This window comes from Ascaphus truei, chromosome 22 (genome assembly GCF_040206685.1).
Source record: "Ascaphus truei isolate aAscTru1 chromosome 22, aAscTru1.hap1, whole genome shotgun sequence".
In the NCBI taxonomy this organism is placed as follows: Eukaryota; Metazoa; Chordata; class Amphibia; order Anura; family Ascaphidae; genus Ascaphus; species Ascaphus truei.
The window spans coordinates 11358958-11371519 of NC_134504.1; positions in this window are offsets into that span (position 1 = coordinate 11358958).

The following is a 12562-nucleotide window of genomic DNA, read 5'->3' on the forward strand; positions in this document are numbered from 1 at the left end:
CGGCAGTCTTGGAGAATAAGCCTTAACATTTGAGGACACCCTGAGGCTAAAAGGGAATCGGTGGAACTGAATATAGCCATTTTGTATGGGGGTCTGAAGAGCTGTCGCAGGCTGCGTCCACGCTGCGCGGCCGCGCATGTGACATCACCTGCGTTTAGTGGGAGCGTTTTCTGGACAAGGTAAACGTGTTGTGGGGGGCGTGTCTGTGGGCGTGCCTGTGATGTCACGGAGCAGTTTGCCCTCATTGGGCGAACCGCTCGTGACATGGCTGTTGCGCCGAGGAATAAGATTGAACTGATTCCTCGCACACCGCGCGCCCCCTCCTGCTGTCGCATGCGTGGTCTATGGGCGCGATCATTGCCTAAAGGCATTGTGATCACGCTGCGCACGCCTCTGCGCGGTCTTCGGCAGCATGGACGCCGCCTTAGTCAGAGCAGGTTATTAGGTACTTAATACACCATGTATTGTTATCAAAACTGTGCCCATCCAGAACTTACTTTAAAACGAGAGGTATCTCAGTGTATAACGTCCTGGTAAAACATTTTATAAATAAAAAATAAAAAAGCGCTTTGTATTGATACTTTAGCAGAGCACGCAGTAGTTTAGAGAATTTAGCTGTGTTGTGCCTGATTTTAACACAACGTAACTATGTAACTATGAAAGGTATACAGGGATATACCAAGTAAGTACACATGGGAAGGCTGTTGATCCAGGGAATAATCTTATTGCCGATATTTGGAAGAGCAGAAAGTGGCACTCAACACGTGCGAATAATAAAATACGTATGTAGTTAATGTCACATATAGTGATCAGATAGATTGTTAAGTGATAACAAAACAGACTAACAGTGCATAAGAATAATAATAGTGACAATACACTAGTGAATATAATGTATATACCAATCAATTTAATAACAAGTGATAATGGTGAAATCAATTAAATAGAACATACTCCTCCACTCAAAACCCTGGAACAGGATATGTTGCCAGTATCCTTCACAGGAGATATCCAAAAACGTCCCAGAGCAAAGAAGAAAGGAGCAAACCAGGAAAGTGCAGATGGTACTTTCTGTAAAATATATTTGATCACAAAAGACCCCTCGCAGCAAAGGCTTACATCAGGGATGATCTATTAAAACATTTGTACGATACAGTAAGGCCGCCGTGACTCCCGGGAGCCGAGTGAGTCGGGCTCTCCCCCACTCCAAGTCTCCACTGCTGTCGTCACTTCCGGGTACCGAAATCAGGTGACTGGATGACGTGGCCGCCGTGGACGGCGTTCCTCCCAATACCGGTCCTCCGTTCGGGATCAGCTGCTTTGCTGAGTGCTGGACTCAGACTCGACATGTTTGGCTCTCGCTTCCTCAGGGGTCAGTCAGTTAAAAAGTACCATCGGCACTAACTTCTTCTTTCCCCTGGGTCCTGCTGAGTGTACTGAACACCCACCCACGTTAACTACATTTTTCTACAGTTTTGGATGTGCCCAAATAACTCTTACGTTTGTGAGTATTAATATTGGAGGTTCCATACACTACTGAACCCCGACTGTCATACAGTACTGTTCTACGTCCATTTTTCTTCTCCTATGGTGTTACATCCCACACTCCCCTGACTTTTTTGGATGCCAATATTTGGAGTCAGGAAGGAGTGTATTTTCCCCCTTATGAGATATCATTGGATAATGTGTCAATGGGTTTTTTTTGTTTGCCTTCCTCTGGATCAAAATACTGTAAGCACAAATATAGGATAAAGTATCTGTCGTCTAAATCTAGCACAGGTTAAACTTGATGGACGTACGTCTTTTTTCAACCTCATCTACTATGTAACTATATAACATCTACTATTTAACTATGTAGCTATATAAGTTAAGTATGTAACACGATTATGACCTTTTAAACTATAGGCAATTCTCTTTGCGCCTTTATTTTACGAAAGTATGTTTCTGCCTTATATTTTCGACAGTATTTATGCTGTAAAAACTAGAAACGTGCAATGTTTTCGCTATCGTTGGCGAACCAAGTGAAATTGACTCTCGGTTTTGCGCGCTCAATCTTGGACTGGTCAGGAATTGCGCCAAATCTCACCTGGCATTAAAACTCTTTGTGCGTTGCAAACGGTGCAGAAGCAACGGCAGCAGGTCACATGACTGTTTAGATACGGCGAAAACCAAAAAGGTACATGCTGCACACCTCTATAAACAGAGAAATGGGGGTGATACAATTACCGGTGCTCCATGCGGGAAGATGATAGCCTGCAACATCAACTTTCAACTTTATTTCATATAGCGCTTTTCTCCCAATGGGACACAACGCACATCACAATTGCAGCATAGCTTGTGGTACGCAGCACACAGGATTGTTACAGGCACAGGTCCCTGCCCTGTAGAGCTTACAATTTATGTTTTTGGTGCCTGAAGCACAGGGAGATAGGGTGACCTTCCCAAGGTCACAAGGAGGTGACACCAAGAATTGAACCAGGTTCCCTTGCATCACACTCAGTGGTTACAGAGTCAGTGTCTCTTCTCACTGAGCCGCTCCCTCTTCCTACGCTCAAGCATAGAGAATGTTTTCATAAAACCTGGTTGAGAAATACAGCGATGACCTAAATCAATTGGTATATTTACCATAGTTCTTATTTATTTTGGTAACTAATTTAGAGATCTCGGCTCCCATTGAAGTCACGTGTATGTTTTTTTTCTTCTTCTCGAAGCCTTATTCCAATTTCTGCATTTAAAATGTTGGCCACATTTTGCAGCTACTGTAAATCCATTGCCATTCAGTCCCAGTGGGAAATAGGATTAAAACGTGCGTACATCCTCTTAGCATGTGAATAGAGACAGCAGCATCCTTTCTATGCAGTGTGATGGTGTGAAGATGTTCACACACTGTGTCCTCATATTTTACATGAATACTTAATTCTGCTTTAAAACATGTCACCGCGCTTCCACTGCTAAAGGGGGGACCGTGATATCACCTACAGCAGGGGTGGCCAAGTACACTCCCCCAGGGCCACCAACATGATGATCAGCCAAATGTTAGGGATATCCCTGCTTCAGCACAGGTGGTGCAGTCATTATGGTTGAGACACCTGTGCTGAAGCTGGAATATCCCTAATTCCTGGACTGTTGGTGGCACTTGTGGACTGGAGTTGGCCACCCCATAACTACGGAGATGTCCTGAAAAGCGCGCCCCGTCAACGCACCAAGCAAGAGAGAGGTCACAGGGACACCGTGACTTAGATACAAATATGTTCTCTCATTTTTTACTGGACAGTGTCCAAATACAGGACAGTCCGGTTCAATACTGGACACCCTAACAGTTACTCCTCGTTTCTATTTTCAGCTCCGGGGACCCGCTGGTTACTTACTGGTGAAGATACCGGGTTTAAATCTCCCCCCCCCCCCCTTCCCGGGAAACACAATGGCTGCTAAATCTCAGGCCAATCAGAAGCTGTACATCATCAATTGTGGCTTTCTATTAGACGGCCATTTAAATACCCTTTAAAAAAAAAAAAACAGGAAGTAACACTGCTAACTCCAAACTTATATATATATGGGAGTGTTTATTTCCCAGAAATATATGTCATATTTGACAGCTCCCACATAGCCATTTAAAATCAATATTTCTCTGAAACGGCAAACTGCTTGTGGATTTCATGGTGACGTGTGGGATTAGGATGAAAAGTCAAAATCAAGGTAGCGTCTAACAGAAAAAATATCTTTTTTGAATCATCAAAACAGGACTAGGCGATTTACACTTTATACAGTCATATACCCCCCCCCCCCCCCAAATCATACATGCAGAACTGGATGGAACTAATCACATTCCTTTTTTTAATCTCTTATATTTGTAAAATATTCATGAGTAGATGCTCCTTGATCTGGCTGAGATCACACACAACGCAGGAGGAAATTTCCAACTAAAACTCTGGGGAATTGTGAGGCCTTTTTCTCTCTCCCGTTTCACATCACAGAGAAACATGTCTGCATCGAACTTCTTGGCGCTGATGATATCCCGCCATATTCTGGTTTGTTTTGACCCTGATGAAGTTTTCCTCGGTAGGAGGTTTGGCTTTGGGAGGCTTAGGGTGAGAGAAAAAAAGCAGCCTGTCTGTTTACAAGTGATTAGTTCAATCATCCATTGAAACGGCTCCTTGGTTCGTTCTGAAAAAGGGGAACGTGATCAAAACGATGAAGATGATGAGAACTATGAATCTACGCCCCAAAAAATGATGCTCCTTCGGCAGTTTGGGACACAAGTTAACCAACATTCTTCAAGATGAAGTAGGGTTGTTGAAGACATTTACATCGCACCCAGGAAAAATGTATTTATCCTAAGATACAGGAACAATAGAGAGAGAGAGGGGCGATGCAGTTTAACACTCTGGCATTAAGTAGTTCAAATAACTGCACTACACAATCACACAACATTTTTTTATTTTACGTTAGTTAGATCATCGCTAGACCTGGTGTTGCTCCCATCCAGACACGGATATAGGGCTTTTGCAGGGTCTGGATGGTGTAACACTACAGTTAGGGATGACTCAATTAACATGGCGTTATTTACCTCTCCTCTCTTTTTCAAGACCCTCTTTTTCAGATTCTGGATTGGAGTACCGCTAAGACATACCCAGCTTCACGTGATTGGAAGTCAACGCAACAATGGGTTGGGGTTCCTTACAATGCATCTGTTCTCAGATGAGCTATTAGAGAGGGTTGGGGTTCCTTACAATGCATCTGTTCTCAGACGAGCTATTAGAGAGGGTTGGGGTTCCTTACAATGCATCTGATCTCAGATGCGCTATTAGAGAGGGTTGGGGTTCCTTACAATGCATCTGATCTCAGATGCGCAATTAGAGAGGGTTGGGGTTCCTTACAATGCATCTGATCTCAGACGCGCTATTAGAGAGGGTCGGGGTTCCTTACAGTGCATCTGATCTCAGACGCGCTATTAGAGAGGGTTGGGGTTCCTTACAATGCATCTGATCTCAGACCGCACTATTAGAGAGGGTTGGGGATCCTTACAATGCATCTGATCTCAGACGCGCTATTAGAGAGGGTTGGGGTTCCTTACAATGCATCTGATCTCAGATGCGCAATTAGAGAGGGTTGGGGTTCCTTACAATGCATCTGATCTCAGACGCGCTATTAGAGAGGGTTGGGGTTCCTTACAATGCATGTGATCTCAGACACGCTATTGGAGAGGGTCGGGGTTCCTTACAATGCATCTGATCTCAGATGCGCAATTAGAGAGGGTTGGGGGTTCCTCAGAATGTCACAATTTAATTATAGGGTTCCTCTACCCAAAAAGGTTGAAATCCACTGGGGGGAGCACGCCCAGGGGGGGTGGGAGATTTTGTGTAGGGGATGCGGAGGATGCAGAGGCCCTGCACTCTTCCCCACAGCATTTAAATTAAGTGTCGGGGGATTGCGTGAGGCCTCTGCAACCTATTACTTACCGAGACTCAGACGGCTGCTGACGCGTCGCCATGGCAACACGGCGTCAAATAACGCAGTGGGGTCACATGGCGTGACATCACATGACCCCGCGGCATCATTTGACGCCCCTCGCCATTGTTACGTGGCATCAAATGACGCAGCGGCACCACATGACATCACATGACCCCGCTGCGTCATTTGACGCAGGGAACGGAGATAAGAGGGCTCGAGCACCGGGGCAGCAGGCAGGGGGGGGCGCAGCTGCAAAAGTTTGCGCGCCCCTGGTCTAGAACAGGGGTTGGATCAACCTGTCATGGTGGAGAGAATATAAATAATATACCAAAACTACTAAGACTCAACTAGATAAAGCCACCTGTTGATGCAAATATCTGGGGAACCCTGAATCCTACATGTGCTCTCAAAACACAGAATAGATTCCGTATTTTCAGAATATTCAGAGAAAGCTGCCAGACTCGCCGCCATCAATCACAGGAGCCAGCCTTGAAAAAATGTCCAATCAAGGACCAATACATGGGTTTACACTAATAAACCACTATATATTCAATGAATCCCGATTGTGTGCGCGAGGCAAGGCCGACTGCTCGGTTTGTCCAGTTTATAATATCCTCTGCCCGGGAAAATCACGTCTCCAAATGGAGTTAAAAACCTGGAAGAAGATGAAACTACTGTAAGTAACTTCTATCATTGACTTACACCCGTACAGGGGCGGCCAACCCCAGTCCTCAAGGGAAGCCAACTGGCCAGGTATTGGGGATATCCCTGCTTCAGCACAGGTGGCCCAATTAGTCCCAGCTTCATCACAGCTGGCTCAATCAATCAATGTAACTCCGCCCTAACTCCTCCCACTCGCTCCATAAATTCCCTCATCTCGTCGCAGACATACTGAAACTGGCGCAACTGCGATTAATTACGTAGACGCCGGTATATATCAGCGCAGGTTGCAACAAAATAATGATATTGTACTTTTAAAACGTCGTTTTCTGAGCTTTCGTTTTTTTTCGCTGTTTTCCCCCCCAAACATTTTTTGGGGGGGATGGCTCTCACTTTTATGAATCTATAAAGACAGAAAAAGCGCAAATCCAATAATAGTAAAAAAAAAATGTTTAAGAAATATAATGTGAATATGGGAATGATAAAATGAGACCATCTAATGAACATAGAATATAACGTAATTAGCGTATTTTTTAATTTGAATAACTTCTAGACACCAGTGTACAGTATATACAAATGTAACGCTCGTTAATTAAAGCCAAAGCTCCTAATTTTTTTTTTAGTAGTAAATCTCGTGTTAAAACTTGTGTTAAATTAACACCATATTGCGGCTTTTCCGGGTCCTGTAACCTGATCACGTTTTGCATTACTGGCTTAATGTGGGTACAAGGCCAAATGCTGCCACTCTAACGAAAACAGATCTCGTAATGCAGGGGTGCGCATACTTCCTGCGCTGTGCCCCCCCCCCCCCCCGCCTGCTCTCCTCCTGCATTGCGCCCCCTCACCTCTAATGTGGCATCAAATGACGCTGTGGGGTCATGTGACATAACGTAATTTGACGTCACTTCTCCGTGGTAACGGGCATCTTTTGACGCTGCGTTGCCATGGAGATGCGTGACTGAAGATGGGTACGTACGTTCGAAGAGGCCTCGCGCTCTCAGCGTGGGGCCTCTGTAACCGCTGCCCCACCCCCCAAAAGTATTGCGCCCCCAGTTTGCTCACCCCTGTCGTAATGGATCTTACATCCTCCAGATGGATCTTGTGTTGTATTGTCAGACCCATTAGGACAGTGATTCTCAACAGGGGGGTGCGTGAGGTGTCTCTAAAAATCTGTAATGGGGGATTCCAGGCAGTATAGCGGGTTCCTGAGCCTGTGTGGGGACTGCGCACTTAGTAAGGCCCCAAACTGCGCCTTAGCGTGGAATGAGACGTTTTGGCGCAGCCATCACTCCTCCGCCGATCAGCCGCAGGACGCAGCTAGCCGCCGGCCGGTTCACCAATAAGGTAAGTAAATGGCTAGAGGCATTAGTGGTAGTATTTAGGGTTAACTTTAGGGGTTTTAGGGTAAGGAGTGTTGGTAAGGCGTCTGATTAACGTTTTTAAGGTAATGGGTTAAGGGTTTTTGCGTAACAGATTAACGGTTTAGGGGTTTTAAGTTAAGGGGTCTGATTAAGGGTAAGAGGTTAACGGGTTAGGCCAGGGGTTAAGAGTTTTTAGGGTAAGGGGTTGGATTAGCAGTAATGGGTTTAAGGTTAGGGACTTTGCGTTGAAACGGCTGTCGGCGAGATGGCTGCGGAGGAACGTCCTAGATTGCCTTAGCGTGGGCGGTATAACTGTCCATGACAGCAGGAGCTTCCAAAGCCGCTCCCCACAATTCTTTGCATCCACAGCAGCAAGGCATTGTGGGGCGTGACTTTGGAAGCTCCTGCAGTGAGTGGCAGCTATACCCCCCCATGCTGCCTGCACACACTGAGGGGCAGTTTGGGTGATTATTATGCGTGTGTATTATGCCAGGGACCGGTCACACAGTGTTAGCGATAGTCTGAGGAGTCGGCGATAAGGTTTATTCTTCAGGGGTCCGGGGGACAAATCGTTTCTAGCAGTGGGGCACCGTGTAATTAAGGCTGGGAGGCGCTGATGTGGGAGATCACTTTCAAGAACGGCTCCTGTTTTAATCACAAACGCTCACATTTCTCTTCACCTTTCCATTCAGGGTCCTGAACATTTTGCAGACTTTTTCCACGATGGGATCAAGACAGACCAAACATACTTAGTCATATCGGTGGAAAAGCCAAGGCTACAACGGAAAGGTCTCCAGGGAAGCCAAGCTGGCCGGTAACCCTGATTGGCACATCTGATACCCTGTTTTAATTATTTTCTGCAGCCTTGTAAGAACCGACCGCGAGCTGCGGACATCATTATTTAGACCCAAGCTCTGTTACAGCGGCGGGGAGGGATAATTACCCCTTTAGCAATAGACACAGCAACACCAGAGCATGTGCTCCATCAAAGGAGCGAAACGACACCTATACAAGTTCTGCTCCGATGAGCCTCATTAGAGGAAGCAGAGGCTGCAAAGGATTGATGTGCGGTAACAAACCAGAGCTAAACATGGACAGACAAAACCTGTTCTGTGGTCAAAGCCGCTTCTTGGGCTGAAGGGGTAACCTCGCTCTTAGAACACTTCCTTTGAAGTGGGTGAATCTGTTTTAAATCCCAGTGTCCGATCTCCTTGTGACACTTTATCTCCCAGCAGTGTTAGAGTGTAAGCTCTTGGGAACAGGGTCACACTGTAAAATTCTATGCACAGTGCTGCGTACACCGTCAGTGCCCTCTAACAAGGTTTGATGTTATAATATTATTATAGTACCAGATAGTTGGGGGCTGGGATTTAAAGCATGGGGCGCTCAACTCTAGTCCTCAAGACCCCCCAACAGGTCAGGCTTTAAGGATATCATTGCTTCAGCACAGGTCGAAGACTGAGCCACTGATTGAACCACCTATGCTGAAGCAGAGACTGATTAAGCCACATGTCCTGAAGCTGGGACTGATTGAACCACCTGTGCTGAAGTAGGGAATGATTGAGGCACCTGTGCTGAAGCAGGGACTGATTGAACCACCTGTGCTGAAGTAGGGACTGATTAAGGCACCTGTGCTGAAGCTGGAATATCCTTAAAACCTGACCTACTGGGGGGTCTTGAAGACTGGAGTTGAGCACCCCCTGGGTTAAGGAGCCCCCCAGATTTTAGGACACACAAGCCCCTTCTGCTGAGAATTCGATGGTTAGAGAGGTGTTTTGAACTGGAGTCCGATGGCCACGCGGAATGGTTTTGACCCGCGCTCGCGTAGCACGCAGACATTTTGCGGGTGTGCGTTACGCTTGTGATTTGGGGGGTTGTTAGGACGGAAATGCAAAGTGCACATATTATAATTGGAAGTGTCAAATTCTGTCTGTCATTTTTCCTTCAGCATGAAAAGACAGCGAGTCTGATTAAGGATCTGTGCGGTGTGTGAAACACTTGGGTAGCAGGTTTCTCATCTTTCATGCAGACATCTTCAAAAATACTTCTTTTCCCCTTGGCTTTGGATTTAGAGAGTTAACCCATTTGCTACCAGAGAGGCCCAACAATGCATTGCATAGCAAAAAGATTGATAGATATATATATATATATATAAAGCAATACGATACCATTTGGAAACGAAATCAGCAGGCAGCACTCCAGAATTGAACAAACAAGTGTATTGAAAAAATAAACACAAAACCAACGTTTCGGTCCACGAATGGGACCTTTGTCAAGGTGGTGCCACAAAGGTCCCATACGTGGACTGAAACGTTGGTTTTGTGCTTATTTTTTCAATACACTTGTTTGTTCAATTCTGGAGTGCTGCCTGCTGATTTCGTTTCCAAACGGTATCGTATTGCTTATTCTTCATTATAGGATCTGCACCCACACCAGTGACTATTATTACGGAGTGCTTTTTGTTATTTTTCTATGTTATATATATATACATACATACATACATACATATATATAAGCCTATAGGGAACCATGTTAAAAATGGTTATTGAGGCAAAAAGTGACACTGTGTGCTCATTTGCATGTCATTTCCCAGAATCCCTTGCTGCAGTGGAAGTGCTGTATGCTGGGTGATAATGGGGAAAGGCGGGGTTGCAGACCTGCCTAAGACATGCAGATGAGCATACAGTTATATTTGCATATTTGCTTTCCTGTGGAGGGTTTTTGTCACTTTTTTTACTCACCATAACTTAACTCAGTGTTATATATATATATATATATATATATATATATATATATATATATATATATATATCTATCCCATAGATGAAGGTAGCACTGTCGTGGACTTTTGTATGAATGTAAAACTTTATATAGCACCCACAATGTACTCTGCACTTTACAAGAGCCACAACACAATGCAGGGAATTATAACACAAAAAGTGCCACAAATAAAACTATGTATACACTATGTATGTATGTATGTCTTTATTTATATAGCGCCATTAATGTACATAGCGCTTCACAGCAGTAACATAATAATATAAAATAACAAATAATACAAATAACACACACTGGGAATAAGTGCTTCATACATACAAGTAACATGAGGAAAAAGGAGTCCCTGCCCCGAAGAGCTTACATTCTCAGTGGTAAGTGGGGAGAACTTACAGAGACATTAGGAGGCTGTTCTGGTAAGTGCGCCTGCAGGGGACCATGGTTGATGTATGAAATGTTTAGTATCATCCACAGAGCTACACACATGCTTCGTTAAGGAGGTGGGTTTTAACATGGGTCGTACAATTGGAAAATAAATCCTTGCCCCATAGAGCTAACAATCTAACTTTTATAAATTCTTCAATTTGTTACATTGTTCCCCGTTTCGGTCCCATCCCTGGACCTTTCTCAAGATAAGATCGAAAACGTTGACTAAATTGAAAAGTTTTACGAGAGTGCTAACTTCTTGTTAACAGTGACCTTTCTGGCTTGCTCCACCCGTGGCAGTATGTAACAGGGACTTATCCCTGTTTAAATAAAGCTGCCTCAGAGATCTAAATCCAGCAGGGAGCCTGGTTAATTGAAGCCACTCAATTAACCAGGCTCCCCCTGGCTAATCAGAGCTCTAGAAAAGCCTCCTGTGAGAAACTGTTAGAGAGAGATTAGCACACAAGGGTGCTGACACAGGAGAGAGACAATGTCTTGAGCACAAAGGCTGTGCTGAGATCAAGACACCCGGTATTACTGAGCTGAAGGGCCACCTGCTTAAGGTACCGCTTGAGACTTTGGGGTGGTAGGCTGGTAAGGGGCTTTTCCTCCCAGTCTTGTAGAGAGGGACTGGGGAAGTAAATTAGCCCTTACCCATGGAAAAGGTGTTTGTTGCTTTTGTTTATTTTGTTTTTGCATGCTGTGCATTGTTTAAAGCAGTGTTCCCCAACTCCAGTCCTCAGGGAACCCCAACAGGTCAGGTCTTAAGGATATCCCTGCTCCAGCACAGGTGGGTGAATCAGCGGCTCAGTCATTTTGACTGAGCCACCTGTGCTGGAGCAGGGATATCCTTAAGACCTGACCTGTTGGGGTTCCCTGAGGACTGGAGTTGGGGAACACTTGTTTAAAGGAACAGGCTCTAAATTGGTCTCCATTAATGTACCTCTCCACACATCTCGTACACAGCACAACTAGGATTACCAATGAAGCAGGCAGGCTTCATCGATCTCTTGTGGTGGGAGATGGAGGGATACATTGTGATACTCTGCACCAACACTGCCATTGAATCCTATGGAATCCCTTTCCTTGGACAAACATAAATTATACATCTGTGTTGTGCAGATGAGCCCACCCCCAGTTCTCCTTACAGGTGACCTTTCGCGCGCTTTTAAGAAGTAAATGTTGCTGTCGAACGTTACATTTCTTTGTTTCAACTGGCGGAGCTGTCAAGATGCCCGGCTAATTGCTGTATCTTCTGTATTGTAAGTTCAGGTCCCAGCTGCAGAGAGGGGACCTGTATATATTATTATTTTGGTTCAACGGGTGGTATCGCAACCTTCAGGGATCTAATGCCCAGCTTCTCCAGGCCTATTATCTGTAACATCCTCGGTGCTTTGTAACGTTGAGGCGATGTCCCTGGGGTGGCCCTATGACTTTCCCCCTGTGACCGGTGGGGTTGCGCCTGCTGCTCTCGGAACGCCATGGCTGCAATAAAAATGGAAGATGGGATGGATTCCTCTTCCTTCCCAGTCAGTGACCGATGGGCCTGGAGTGAGAATGTATAACACTCAGGGGCGCAAAGAGTTAAATGGATGACCATAATTCTGTCAGCGATTTTTTTTTTTTGCAGGGTGGGTGTGGCAGGATGGCTTGTAGGCGAGGTCAGAAAATAGTCCACACGTGTAGTTTTCAGGTTAAAGCAAATATTAAGTAGTTTTATTTCTTCGCCGCAGAACAAAACATTTGGGCACACTGTCCCTTTAAGGCAACACAAAACATAGGAAAATAACATCTACTCCACATTGGAAGAACTTACTCACAATCCAAGACCTATCTATCAGCCTGGCTGGCTATCTCCAGTTCTCAACCTTTTAACATGCATCACATCAGTT